At 42.1% G+C, this 15,475-nt stretch overlaps 1 long non-coding RNA gene across 1 annotated transcript; it reads right to left on the minus strand.

The window, feature by feature from the left end:
* Nucleotides 1–1,254: 1,254 nt before the first annotated feature.
* Nucleotides 1,255–9,729, minus strand: LOC112626912. The gene is made up of 2 exons (XR_003119984.1): nt 9,622–9,729; nt 1,255–1,580 (listed from the first exon to the last, which is right to left on the minus strand). It is a non-coding gene; the product is annotated as an uncharacterized LOC112626912 (long non-coding RNA).
* Between the last annotated feature and the right edge of the window lie 5,746 nt (nt 9,730–15,475).

A 15,475-nucleotide genomic window follows, 5' to 3' on the forward strand; every position in this document is an offset into this window, starting at 1 on the left:
CAGCCACCTTCTTCCTGCAGACAACCTCCATGAATTTGCTTTAGAAGAAGGCTTCAATTTGAAGAAAGTCAAATAAAACCAGGTAGGCTATCATTACCGTAGATGCAAAAGAAGGTGAACCCAGATTCAGATCTTAAGTCAGCCATTCTGCGGGAAACTCTTAGGTGTCCAAGTCAGAGGCTCTATTCAAACTACCTCATCAGTATTGGTACCTTAGTTGTTACAAATATACCACACTCATGCACACTGTTAATAATAAAAGGGGAACTGGAGAGGAGGGGGTGGTGTATATGAGAACTCTGTACTTTCTCTGTAATTTTTCTATAAACCTAAAATTGCTCTAAAAATAAAGTTTATTCAGAAACAACAACAACAAAAAATCATCTATTACATAAGATTTATCTGCGTTTTTACCTACTTCTTCAAATGTGCTGACCTTCACTGAAAATCTTTTGTTCATTTTGAACATTCTTGTCACTCCATTGAAACGCAGTCCTCCTGGTAATTTTGTTTTGTGCTGTATATCCAGTGTATTCTACATCGGCGAAAGCTTTAGGGTAAGTTTCCCAGCCAACCAACCCCACTAAATGCCCGCATGCTGAAAGCGTAGTAAAATAGTCTCTTTAACATCACAGGTTTCAATTGCACAGGTTTTTATATGTGGATTTTTTTTTCAATCAATATATTGGAAAAATTTTGGAGGTTTTCAACAATTTTTAAAAACTCACAAATGAATTGTGTAGCCTAGAAATATTTTTACAATTACAAAATGTTAGATATGTTATGAATGCATAAAATATACACATTAATCTACTGTTTATGTTATCAGTAAGGTTTCCAGTCAACAGTAGGCTATTAGTGATTCAGGTTTTGAGGAGTCAAAAGTTATGCATGGATTTTTTTTCTATGCAGGGGTTGGCTTCCTTAATCCCCTGCTGTTCCAGGGTGACCTGTACACATTGATTTCTCTCTGTCTCTGTCTCTCTCTCTCTCTCATACACATGCACACACGCATCCACACACAGACACATCCACATTACCAGAAGCCACATCAAAGAAAATTAAATGGAAAATCTCAGCAAATGGTATGAGGTAGGACTCTAGGATATTTATTTTTAAAATAGTATTGAATGTTGTGTATGTGATAATTCAAAGAATAAAATGGCTAACATAAAATGTGAAGAGGCAGATTAAACGAATTCATTTTAGCCTATTTAACTGGAGTCACAAGAAGGAATTTATAAAGACTACTCATTTATGCCCCTTTTTTATTAACCCTAATATAATAGAGAGAGAATTTAAATTTCTGTTAGATTCCATATTTCACAATTGATTATCAAGTCTTAGACTCCTAAGTAGGGGCTTTGTAGACCCAGCTTTCTCTTTTTTTCCAACATGGGATTTCTCTGCTCATCAGGTCATTGTGTTTGCAATTGATCCATGGAGACAGCAACATCTGCGAAGCTTCCATGCCACGGGGCTTCTACCTTCACATGTATCCCTCAAAGGTATCCTGCAACCACCCTGTCCATCCAAGTACTCAGTTGTAGGATTCAAAAGCAAATTGCAGGGTTTGTTGCCTGGCAGAGAAGCATAGACACAAAGCATGAGAGCAAAATCTATGAGTTGACCATATCAGAAAGAGATAGCTAAGAATACCAGCTAAGAAATAGGCAATAAACTTAAACAGTAGGCTTCCGAGTAGACATAGCAAGTGCTGGGTAGAGATGACAGCTTCGTGTCCTATTAGAGCTAAGTCAGAAAGCTGGGTCGAAGTGAATGTGAGGGAGCAAAAGGCCATTAAAATATTTAAGGAGCAGCTCCAATATTTTTAAAACGTGAAGGAAAACTTGCAAGCAATCCCCGGGACTGGAGGGAGAGAAATGCAAAGCTCCCTGGGCCTGCTCCACAATTATCTTACGCATTCCAATAACGGACATGCTGCTGAATGTTATGACTATTTGTTTATTGTTGACTGTTCTTGGCACTGCCCAGTGTAGCCTAAGATTCCTTGCCTGCAATAAAGGCTTACTCAGACAATAAACCAGGGAGAAAGAAAACTGTCCTTGAGAATAACGGCATTTCAGAGGGAAAGGAATTCCACCAGAGGCAAAGAAACCCCCATGCACCGCAGAATTCGAGTTCAATATCTCCTATGTCTATCTGTGAAAGCCGTCATGGAACCCCAGGGCAGGAGGGGGTGGTACACAAAGGTTTGTGCTGTAATTCCCTGTTTTCAGACACATTTTTCTGAAAGTATAAACTTTGCTGGCTAGGATTGTATAAACCTAGTGGGATTTTTTACTTCTTCTTGGAAGGCATTTGTCTCCTAGCATCATTAAAACTTAACAGTCTGCTTTTCATGGTAACAGTGTGGCCTTGTAGTCCCTGATCCTAAGCGTGTATGTGTATAATGTATAATTTCGCTTTGTTTCCTCTGAATTCTCCCTCTCCATCCTTTGTCAGTCTAAATGGGCTTTAGTCTCGAATTTCTCTCTCTATTTTCTCCAGCAATGTACTAATTTTGCTTCTCGATTACGACTGTGCACGGCTTTGAGGTTGCCATTTTAATTTTAGCAAATGCTTGGATTTCTGAGAACCATCAAAAAGGCAAGATCACTGGGCTCGTTGCCCTTCCTGGGACTCTCTTTTCACTTTGGTGTTGGCTGTGTTAGTGATTTGATATCAGACCAATCCATGGACCCTTCATTTTAAACCAGGAGCCCGAGGGAAACAAATAATGCCACCAGAGAGAAATGAGAACTCCAAAGCTATTATTAAATGAAAACATACTCTCTCTTAGACCTGGCAATCTGTACTAAGACATTCAGATTGCGTATCTCAATGTTATTCAACACACTCACAGCCACAGTCCTTTGATGCCACTAAGGTGGTACTTAAAAAGGAGCAGTTTTCACGTCAGCATTCCCAACATCATCCCAGATAATCAAGACCATGCATCCTCTTCAGCATCCTGTTTCCCTGGCTGCTTCTCATCCCTGAGCCTCACTGCCCCGCTGTGCTCTTCACTACTCTTTCACTAACATGCAGAAACAATGTTTTTCTTTCCAGTGCCTTTAAAATGTGGCCAAATTCTCCACCAAACTTCAGGAATTATTCATTACCTCACGTCCTTTATCCAGAACAACAGCTGAGCATGTGTTTCGGTGAGCGGAATATTCTGGCCCAGCCCTGCTGTGTCATGCTTGAATGACCATTTTTTAAAATGCCAAAAACGAGGAAAGATAAAACACTTCCAGGGCCATTTTGAGAGCTCAGCCCTGTGACCCTTCTCAGCCTCCTCTGACCCTTCTTTCTTTCTCCCGCATGCTCTGTGCTCTGCCTGTGTCTGGTCAGCCTCCTTCTTGACACTGATGCAATTCCATGACCCAGAACATTGGCCTAGCTTCCCGCTGCGCAGGACAGGAGGGGACACCTGGAAGTGCGTATAAGGCAGCTCTTCTAAGGTGGAGGGAGGTAGGAGGAAGCAACATAGATGGAAGAACCCCTCCCTCCCTCTCCAGAATTTTCTGAGGTGCGATGCCTCCCATCAGCTTTCCTGGAGAAGTCCTGTGGACCATAGGGCCGCCTGCTGAGAGGCTGGTGGGTCTCCTGGGAGTGCCTGGAGCAGGGGCAATGCTGGACATCACACCACTTCTACTTCACAGTGTTCTTGTCTCACCTCCCTTATCCTCCACCCTCACCACCTCATGAAGGACTGGCACCTACTTCTCCCCCCAGGCTCTGCTTTGTGGGGGACGCAGGCTGGCTGAAATGTCCTTCCTGCAGGACATGAAGGTCAGCCTTGGAGAGCTCGAGGGACATGAGCATCAAGCTGTCCAGCAGTGTAGAAAAATGCACACTTCTCTGAGCTTCTGAGTGTCCCGACCTGTTGTCGAGTTTGGGGTGGAAAAAGGATGACCGACGATGAGACAGGAACCTCAGAGCCTGTCAGTCACCAGGAAAGCAAGTAGACTTCTCCTCGGAGGAGTAGAGAGGAGAACCACCTGTGTAGCCTCTTTCTCAGGTTTAACTTCATTGGAATAAAAGCTGCATATGGCACTGTGTATTGATCAAGGTTCTTTAGAGGAACAGAACTAATAGGATAGATGTGTCTAAAAAGGGGAGTTTATTAAGGAGTACTGATTCACACAATCACAAGGTGAGGTCCCACAATAGGCTGTCTGCAAGCTGAAGGGCAAGAAAGTCAACCCAAGTCCCAGAACCCCAAAAGTAGGGAAGCTGACAATGCAGCCTTCAGTCTGTGGTCAAAGACCCAAGAGTCCCAAAGCTGAAGAACTTGGAGTCCCATGTTCATGGGCAGGAAGCATCCACCACAGGAGAAAGATGTAGGCTGGGAGACTAAACCAGTCTAGTCTTTCCATGTTCTTCTGCCTACTTTTATCCTGGCCATGCTGGCAGCTGATTAGATGGTGCCCACACAGATTGAAGGTGGGTCTGTCTCTCCCAGCCCACTGACTCAAATGTTAATCTCCTTTGGCCACACCCTCACAGACACCCCCAGGAACAATACTTTACATCTTTCAATCGAGTCAAGTTGATACTCAATATTAACCATCGCACACTATGACATCCAAGTCTTGACCCATTGAAATTCAACCCTTTTAGACAAAAACTCACTTCCTGATTACAGCCCTTTCTTCATGCACAGCTCAGGGAACAGAGGAGGTGAGTGAGAGGGTATCTTCAGGAGGAAGATGCTCTGGCTCTAAGCTTCTTCTCTGGAGCTGGGGCTCAGTCAAAATAAAGTGGTGGTGTCGGTCCTGCTGGCTGGCTTTGTGTTCCCAAGTGTTTTACCATGTACAAAGAAACGCAGAGAGGTGTACCTATAGAACAACCCAGTCAGATTTGTTTCCAGCCTGAAATCTCTGGGGACAGGCCTGCAGACTCTTTTGTACTCATTGCATTTTCCTTGTCCCCTTTATATTCCGGTGAGTCCCTCAGATCCAGATCTTTCAGGATCCAGTTCTAATGCTCTTCTGCAGGCAGGGTTCCCCGACACCTTTTCTATTCTGGTGGCATTGCTGCCATCACTGTTGTGTGGATGGAGGTCCTGCCTTCTGCCTTCCGTGCTGTGTCATCCTCCTTTCTAATGTGTCATTATTGTCCCCTATCCTGCACTGTCTGAGCTTATCACTCTGGTATGGATGGATTTTTAAACCCCTTTTGCTCCTGATGGATGCGAAGTTACTTGTGTCAAGTAAATGATCTGGATTAAATTAAGAGTTGAAGAGTTTGTATCTATTCCTGACAGTGGTGTCATCTGTCACTTTTTCATGTAGTTAAATATCTTACCCTTTTAGGGAGATGCTGAACCTAAATCCATGAATCACTGTCCATATCCACAGAGGTGCTGGGGAATCACGTTGACAGCCACACAACAGTACTGGTACTCAGTGAAGGGCAGCCACATGGCAGCAACTTCACAGAACATTGTAAACATAATGTCACTCAGCAGAAACAAGTTGCCTTGTTGGTGTGCAGGTCCCCATGCAATGGACTTAATTGTGTCCCCCTGAAATTCATAAATTAAACCCCCAATCCCCAATGTGATGGTATTGGGAGGTGGGACACTGGGATTTAATTGTGTTTACATGGGGTCCTGAGAGTGGGATTCTGCTACATTTGGATTTGTGTCCCTGCCCAAATCTCTTGTCCAATTGGAGGACGGACGTGGTGGTAGGTGATTGGATCATGGAGGTGAATTTCTCCCTTGCTATTCTCATGATAGTGAGTGAGTTCTCATGAGATCTGATGGTTTAAAACTGTGTGGCACTTCCTCCCCACTCTTTCTCTCCTGCTGCCATGTGAAGAAAGTGCTTGCTTCCCCTTCACCTTCCACCATGATTGTAAGTTTCCTGAGGCCTCCCAGTCATGCTTCCTGTTAAGCCTGCAGAACTATGAGCCCATTAAACTTTTTCCTTCATAAATTACCCAGTTTCAGGTGGTTCTTTATAGCAGTATGAGAACGGATTAAATACAGGTACCCATGACAGAATTAGTGCCCTTATAAGACGAGACTTTGGAGAGTTCACTCTGTCCCTTCCCACAAGCAAGAAAGACCCATAAGCAAGAAGGTGGCTGTTAGCAAAAGCCAGGAAGAGCCCTCACCAGAAACCAACCAAGCTGGCACCCTGATCTCAGACTTCCAGCCTCCAGAACTCTGAGAAAATGCAATTCAGTTGTTTAAGCCCACAACCTATGGGGTTTTGTTATGACTGCCAGAACTGACTAAAATACCTTGTTTCTCAGATGAGGAACTGAAGCGCCAAGAGGTTAATGAACCTCCCCTAGACATACAACCAAAGATGGATGGGGTTGAAACTTTCATCTATTTCAGTTAACATACAACCAACCAATTAAGTTGAAGATGATAGAAGCATTCAATTTCTAGATAGCCTAAATAAAATTACCTGAATTTCTAGATGACTGAGTCCCATTTATTTATAAACTTTTAAAAGAAACTTTAAAAAATTCTCAATCTCATTATTTTCTTACTTTAAATTTTTTCTCATTGAAATAATGTTAAATTTATAGAAGAGTAGCAAAGATACTACAGAGAGTTCCGAGTATCTGCCACCCAGCTGCCTCTAATGTCATCAGTTTACATACGTTGGGGTTCAGAAAACAATGCCTCAAAGTACAGTGCTTTGACCTGCTGGCCTCTTCGAACTAAAGGAGCGGCCCCAGAACCAAGGTCTCTATAGCCCTGCGTACAAGACTCTTGTCCCTCTACCACTTCAGAAATACAGGCAAGAGGACCTTATCTGAGGTTCACTTCCTGAACTAAGGGAAGTTCCTTTGGAAGTAATGCAGTTGTCAAGAGCCTGCTTCTTATAATTTCATAAAACAACGAAGATTAACTCATGGGAGAAGAGACTAGATTGGACATCACACCCACAGCCCAGATAGACTGTCCCAGGCATTTGTCTGTTCTTCAAGCCCACTCATCTCCCCTAAAAATCATTTACTTTTCTTCTAACAGTGCCTAGAGCCCCTGCTTCTGTTTCCCCTATGAAAAAGGTTATATAAGTCTCATCGGATTGTTAGGTATTGTGATGTCTCCAAGCACCTAATAAATTTATGTCTTATCTCCTGTTAATCAGTATATTTCAGTTCATTTCTCAGACTCAAGTATCAAACCTCAACAGGGGAGACAGAGGGTTCTCTTGCCCCAACATATAATTTATTGCTGTGTATTTATCAAAAGTAAAAAAATTATATGAGTGCAGTACTAGTAACTAAATTCCAGACTTCATTCAGACTTCAGCAGTCTTTCCACAGAACACACCCTTCTGTCCAGTGCAGGATTCCATATCACCAGGGTGGTTTCCTGGGCATGAAGACCAAACAGTGCCAGGACCCGGCCAATTCTTCAAGTTGCATTTATTCATGTTACCTTCATCTCCTCTGATTGTGGCAACTTCTCAGTCTTCTTGTATTTGACAGTTTTGAAGACCGCTTGTCAGGTGTTTTGTTGAATATTCCTCAACTTGGATTTATTTAATGTCTTGTCATGATTAGACTGGAGTTACGGATTTTTGGTAAGATGCCATAATTTTTTTTACATTGACTTTATACATGAAAACAAATTACTTAAAATTATTTTAACAAATAGAGAACTCTGGCAAAACTATCATATATCAAATGAACCCTATTCTTTGCAAAGTATACCATTTCTGTTTTGATTGGTGAGACAATAAATATTTATGGATACATTCAGCCTCTGCTGATTTGTTTTTGTTGAACTAAATTACACATAGTGTAGAATTAAACAGTTTGAAGTGTAACCATTTTAAGTGTACAGTTCAGAGGCAGTTAGTACATTTATTTATGAAGTAAATAGGCAGATAATATAGGAGAAGAATTACATCATGATTCAAAATTAATTTTAAAGCACAATATTTAGTTGTTCATTCTTTTCTTTCCACAATGTACAAATTATGTCTCATTATCCTCAGAAAAAACTGGACATCCATTTGCCAGTTATGTATATGTGTGTGTTTGTGTACATATGCATATGTGTATATATGTATCTATGTATATACATGTGCACATATATGTATATACAGGTATATATGTATACATGTATATATATGTATGTGTGTATACATATATATGTACATATATATATGATGGTCATATACACCATCAAATGAGTCGCCAGGCTGCTTGTAGAAAATGTTTTCTAGTATCTATGTGAGCAGAACTTTGGTTTATAAACTTTAGTTTGTAAAGAGAAAAAGCAATACTTATTCAAGGAGAGCAACATGAAAGCATTTGTTAAATGGCATGCTGCTTGTCCTAGGCACTTCTCTCATGAATCCTTCCACCACCCACCACACCTTTGGAACTTTCCAAATGTAAATGCATAATGTTATAGTTAATTTACTTAATTTTTCATTTTTTCTTACATGTATTAATGAAAAAAAAAGAGCTAAACTCTGTAAAATACTTGAAGAGGTTTATTCTGAGCCAAATATGAGTGACCCTGGCCCAGGACACAACCTTCAGAGATCCTGAGAACATGCCAAGGTGGTCAGGTTACAGCTTGATTCTACACATTTTAGGGAGGCAGAAGTTACAGGCAAAGACATACATTGATAAGTTATTGATAAAGACATACATTGATAAAGACATACATTGGTAAGTTTTACATTTAGTTAGCCTGGAAAGGCAGAACATCTAGAAGCAAGGGGACTCATAGGTCATAGGTTGAATTTAAAGATTTTCTGATTGGCAATTGGTTGAAAGAGTTAAGCTTTGCTGAAAGCTTTGTAGTCAGCAGAAAGACATACTTGAGTTAAGATAAGGGAGGTTGTAGAAGCCAAGGTTCTTGTCATGTCGATGAAGCCTCCAGTTAGCAGACTTCAGAGACAATACACGGTAAATGTCTCTTTTCCAACCTTAAAAGGTGTCAGACTCTGTGGAAAAGATCTAGTAAGGGAAGGAGATTCTCTACAAAATGCAAATTTCCCTCACAAGAGAAGGCGATGCAGAGCCCTTCCAAAATATGTCAAAGAAATATTAATATATAGTGGGGTAAAATAGTTTGATTTCCTTCAGGATCTGTTTTCTGTCATGCGATGCTATACCAGAGTCAGGATGGAATTCGAATTTGGTATCTTGTTGCTACAAAGAGTCCGTTTTATCAGTCGGAAGATCTCCATTTCAGTATTAATGCTGGTCTGTTGTGCTTAAATTCCTAAAGGGAGGAGGGCATAATAATGCATGTCGACTGCCTTTTCCATCATGACCTGAACTGGTTTTTGAAGTTTCTTTGGGATTCCCTTGGCCAAGAAGGGAGGTCCGTTCAGTTGGCTGGGCGGCTTAGAATTTTAGTTTTGGTTTATGTATGCCTAGCTAGAATACGTGAAAGTTTGCAAGCAGAAGCCACAGAAATTCACCTTTAGAATCCTAAATCGAGTATATCATTTTGTAAATAATATCTTAACAGCTACTGATCCCTTGCAATGACCCTCAGGAAAGCTCTCCTCTGTCTGTTAAGCCCGTGCTGTCCAGTGCTGGACTTCCCTCACAGGGAGCTGCAGATTCCCCAGCAGAATAAAGGCTAGGACTATTCTGCTCCAAGAAACTCACCTTGCTTGGTCCAATCCTGCATTTCTGGAACTTGTTTGATCACAGATATCTTGGATCAAGAAACAACTGTTAGCACGCCCTTTGGGAGGGTGTGATCCTAAAAAGTTTTCTTGTGTAGAATAGAAACTGGTTACTGATCATAATGTTTTAAAGCACCAAAATAGTTTTGTTTTTGTCTTTGTTCTTTTTCATCTGTGATAAACAACCCCCAAAAGGCATGTGAAACACAATGAAAAGGTGCTTAGCACAGCTTGGTCATGTGGAGAGCACTCAAAAGCTAACTGCAAGGGCATCCCAGGGACAAAATCAGCACTTATATCATACACCTGTGACTTTGGTTATGTTAACTAAAATCCTGGTTACTCACTTTTCAAGTTACCCCCAAGACAAGAGTAAGCCTTGATCGTCAGAAATGGTAGAGAGGAAATTGGGTGTTTGCCAAAAGAAATGTGCAAACATGAAACAAACACATGCTAACTGTTAATTCTTGGATTGTCAACCTAAGGGCATTCTTTAATGCACTGAAAGGAAACCAGAGTATAAACGAGGTGATTCCCTTGCATTTCCTCATTCCCTAGTGGGGGGAAGAAAAAGCAAGCATAAGCCATGTGCTTAGCATAAGGATTCATTGTTAAGGACCTTTTTAACCTCAAAAGGCAGCCTGTGCCAGTGATGATTTCCCTCTGGGAGGTTAGGATATTCATACACAGAAAGCTGGTGTTCCAGGAGAGCAGAGGGGTGGAGAATCATCGTGAAAGTGGTAAATTTTTAAGTCCTGGCCAAAACAGTGTGATGAAGATAGTCCTCTCTTGAGCGCAATGACCCCTAGCTGTCAATAGCAAGCGTGTCCTCCACATCCATGGCCAAAGAAACCCCTTGAGTAAAATAGGACACAAAACTCTGAGAACCTGAAAAGGGTCCCTGGGGAAGACAGGAGCATCCTTCAGGGGATGCTTGATGACAGCAGAGACTCTGAGCCAGGAGAACCCATCCAACCCCAGCATGGCCTGGTGCTCTCCAGCTGTGACCACCACTTAACACCTCTTTGTCACAATTCATCCTCATTTGTAGGTAAGGATAATAACAGTATTACTACCAGAAAGGGGTCCTGATCCAGACCCTAAAAGAGGGATCTTGCATCTCATGTAAGAAAGAATTTGAGATGAAGCCATAAAATAAAGAAAAAAGAAGTTTATCAGGAAAGTGAGGAAGGATGGCTACTCCATAGGCAGAGCAGGGTGTTCCCGAAAATAAGAGGAGGAAGGCACTCACCCTAGGTATAATGCTTGTTTATATACAGGATAACAACAGCAACAACAAATCATGGGAGATGGGCTCTACTACAAGAGTTTGTGATAAAGGATTAATTTTCATTAATTATTATATCTTGCATGAATCAATATTGTTATCTTTAAAGCAAAATTAGGAATGCTTTTGTTCTCAAGATATCAGAATATCAGGACATTCCTGAGCCTGGGTCTGTTTAGTAAACATTATTAATCTGTTCTCTTAGCTGTAAACATCTAGAGGCTGGGAATGCCAAACTCCTGGCAATGCAGCCCAACCAGCCCCAGCCTCATTTTCCCTAGCCTTCATTCAAGATGGAGTCACTCTGGTTCAAATGCCTCTGACAGTTTCTCCTTTAAAGGGTGACTGGTGGTGATTAAAGAATTAATAAACAGAGTCTCCAGCACAGAGTGTGTGCTATAGGACTGTTACCTGGAGTTGATCATCAGAATGGAGGGTGTTGCGTTCCTGGTACACTTAGGAGCAATGTGGCCAGGTCTGACTTTAAGATTCTCTGGATAATTGGGGTTGCTCTTAACCTGCCTAGGGTTAAGATAGGGAGAAGAGAACACAACAGCAGTGGACCTCATGGGAAAGAGGGGAGAACTTGAACTTCACACATCGCTGCTCTTCCATTCACTACCATTGCCCTACACGTGCTCCAGGCCTTGCTGGCTCTGAGGAGATGCTGGCATACAAGCTGGGGGCTCAGAATGAGCTTTTCTACCCATGCAATGAGTGGGAAGTTGTATAGACAGGAAGCAGGACCACTGAACCTTTAATCACTGAACAGGGGCTGCTGTGGGTGACATCACCACCATGCTGGTCACTTCTGTTTATTTTTCAGTATTTATTTAAAACGTTGGCTTTGGACAAGCTGCTTCAGTATGTTCAACTTTGGAAAAAGTCGATACTTTAGAAAATTATTTTTATAAGCCAGAGTGTCAGATGAGCACAACCTGGGCAACATGGCAACAAAAAATATAAAAATTAGCCAGGTGTGCTGGCACACATCTGTAGTCCCAACTACTCCAGAGGCTGAAGTGGGAGGATCACTTGAGCCCAAGAGGTCAAGGCTGCAGTGAGCCATGATTGCGCCACTGCACTCCAGTCTGGATGACAGTGAGATCTTGTCTCAAAAAAAAAAAAAAAAATCGAGAATACCCCAGGGAATATGGAGACCATTTTCTCTCTCTTTTCCTCTCTGTCTCTCCCCACAGTGGAGTGGCTGTGTATTTGTGTGTGTATTGTGTATTTGTGTGGGGAGAGCTACTATACCTGTTCAGGCAAGATTGCCACAACCTCCACTTTTAGCACAGGGTGAGCTGGTCTGTGGCCATACCTCAGCCAAGATCCTCAGTGTGGCTCCACCACCCTGGGCGCTAAGGAGTTCACTCTGCTTGGAAAAAGGGGGAATCTCTCAGCTGGAGGGAAATTGAAGTCCCAGGATAATATATAGCAGGGAGGCTCAAAAAGAATTTGAGAGACTATAGCAGTGTGTGGTGTTAACCTCAGTTACTCAGTGATGAGTGTGGTCACTGGAACAGTAGAAATACCACTTGAGGTCAGAAATAAGTTATGTAAAGAGTGAACAATTAACCGAGGTCGAGAGTTGGTTTGAGCAACACAGGTCACCCAGGCATTGTCCCATCAGCTCTGGGTCAGGTAGGATGTTATTTCCATCACTGCTCATCATGCAAAAGGGAGACCAGTTTGCTTCATCACATCTTGGCTCTCTTATGTCTTCAGTTTCACTCCCATGTGCCTGCAGGCTTCATGTAAAACCCAGTATGGAAACTGGCAATGTGCAGAGGGACTTGGACACTTAAATCTACAAGCTGAGCATGCGTATTTCAGTTCTTGATGTCCAAGAAAAAACAATGGTAGTTAGTACACTGATAGTGAGCAAAGTAATAACATTCAAAACAGCTACCCTATTATGATGACAAACTGTAAGGAACACATCAATTCATTAACATGGGAAGAGTTAACATGTGAATACCAATATAAATAAAGAAAAAACATATTGCTCTTACTTCAACTATTAACAAGGCTTGAAAAAGTAAACATTAATTCCTTCTGTCATTTTAGGAAATTATTGTCCCCTTTGTGTCCTAAGATATCTATTCTTATCTCATCTTTATAGATAACTGTGAGTCATTCTGGAACTGAGTTTTAGTCTTCTAACCTGGAAGTCACATATAGGAGAGTTAATCACTTCGGTCCCTAGGAGTAGTAGACTTGGGTTAAACAAAACCGATATGCATTTCTTTTTCACGAAAGACAAGCTGGCCAGGAGGTGGCAGGCTACGGGATGGGCTTCGCAGGATTTTCAGAGGCTCCTGATCTCTGAGGATGGCACCCTCCTCAGCTCTCCGCACATAATTACCAGTTCATTGTCCAAGATTGTCACTAGTGCTCCAGTCGTTGTATCTATTTCCATCCAGCAAGAAGGAGGCAGAAAAGAGCATTGTTCCTCTGAGGACATTACCTGTTTCTGCTCTGCTTATATTCTGCCAGCTAGAACTGATCTCTTGACATCAACAAGCTGCAGCAAAAACTGGAAAATGTAGTGTTTATTCAGTATGGCCCCTGTGCCCAACTTAGAATAAAATACAAGGGGTCTTATTACTCAGCAAGAAGGGAAAACCGCTACTGGGAGCTGCTGGGCCAGCTCAGTCATGTTTGTTCATCTTACGACATGAGTAGATTGTTCAAGTGTTCACGGAGGTGAAACTCATCTTGTGCTACAAGTTCTTTTTATGTTTCTGGGTTATTTGGAGCCATGACTGTGTAGGAAACTAGAATATTTCCCTTCGAAATATGTGTGAACTAAAAAAGTAAAAGTCACAAGATCTGTCAGTCCTTCACTCCCCCGCACCATCACACCATCACCTCTCAATCTTCTGACTCTCCCAAAGCGCAGGACAAAACTTCTCTGAAATGGCCGTATCTACCAAGAAACCAGGCATGTCAGAGGGAAACACAATTGCCTTCCCTGAAATTTCATTAACCGGAAAAGATTAAAACTCGTGTCACAGAGGAAGAGATTGAAAATTAAAGACCACACCCGGATCCCAGAGAGACTTTGAGCTTTTTCTGTTCACGGGTCTCTTTCAATTCCCAAAAATAATTGTTCACAAGATGATGTCTGCCCCATGGGTCCATTCATTCTCCCCAAAGGTCATTTGCTCCTACAGCCCCATCTCCCCTTTTCCTGTGATGAAGTGCATGTAAGAATCCATACCCCATTGGGTTATTGGGTAACCATATTCCTGTGATTTCTCCATTCTATGCACATTAAAATAAGTTTGTACCTCCTGGACATGATTTGGCTGTGTCCTCACCCAAATCTCATCTTGACTTGTAGTATCCATAATCCCCACATGTGGTGGGAGGGACCTGGTGAAAGGTAATTGAACCATGGGGCAACTAAGTTACTCCCATGCTGTCCTCGTGATAGTGAGTTCTCACAAGATCTGATGGTTTTATAAGGGGCTTTTCCTCCTTTCCTTGGCACTTCTTCTTGCTGCTGCCATGTGAAGAAGGATGTGTTTGCTTCCCCCTCCATCATGATTGTTAAGTTTCCTGAGGCCTCCCCAGCCATGCTGAACTGTGAGTCAATTAAACATCTTTCCTTTATAAATTACCTAGTCCGGGATATGCCTTTATTAGCAGCATGAGAACAGACTAATACAGACTTTTTTTCCTATTAATCTGCCTTTTGTGGGTTGATTTTCAACCAACCTTCAGAGGGTAAAGGGGAATCTTTCTCTTCACTCCCACAGATTTGGCACAGTGAGCAGGGTAGACCCAAACCATTCTGCTCTTCTGGAAGCCACAGTCAAGGGAACCCAGGATGTGACAAAGAAACAAAAAAAAAGATGATACGTTCTCACACTCCCAGTCTCTGTCTCTGTGAAATCTTTCTCTCTGTGAAATATCATCACTACACATCTCTTTTTCTCTTCCAAATTTAAGATTAATGAAAGAAAAGCATTGTATGGCTAGTCTTAGGGGTAGCAACTCTGGTATACTTTTGGTATGGATATGTATATGGTCTGAACCTTTTCCTTCCAGAAATAGTCTTCGTTTTTCTTTTGTCTTTGTCTTCTTGTCATTTTGTTGTAAAGAGGGATACCTTAGGAAAACCTGATAAGGTTTCTCTTCATCTTGATTTATACCCTGAGTACGTGGCTTTTGTAACCAAGTGAGAAGTTTCTCCCCCCAGTCTCTGCCAGCTGGGAGCATGACTTCAGATTTCATCTAGTGACCATTCTGAAAGGACTGGGAATCTCGAGACATGTAAAATTGTAAGCAGTACTCTTTGTTCTGAATGTGCCAAGCTCTCAGGAGAGTTTGTCTTAATAAGTTCCATCTCTATTGTCTGGCTAGTACTGGAAAAGTTCAGTCCCAGAAGTGCCCGCCTGGCAGCCCAGGGGAGCAGGCCTGTTACTGGAGCCACCTCCCCATGCCCCTGCATCCATGTGATTCTGAGACCAGAGGCATCACTCACACTACGCCATCCTTAACCACCCAGGGCAGCAAAGTCCTTTTGCTTTCTTAG

This window comes from Theropithecus gelada, chromosome 6 (assembly GCF_003255815.1).
Source record: "Theropithecus gelada isolate Dixy chromosome 6, Tgel_1.0, whole genome shotgun sequence".
NCBI classification, from domain to species: domain Eukaryota; kingdom Metazoa; phylum Chordata; class Mammalia; order Primates; family Cercopithecidae; genus Theropithecus; species Theropithecus gelada.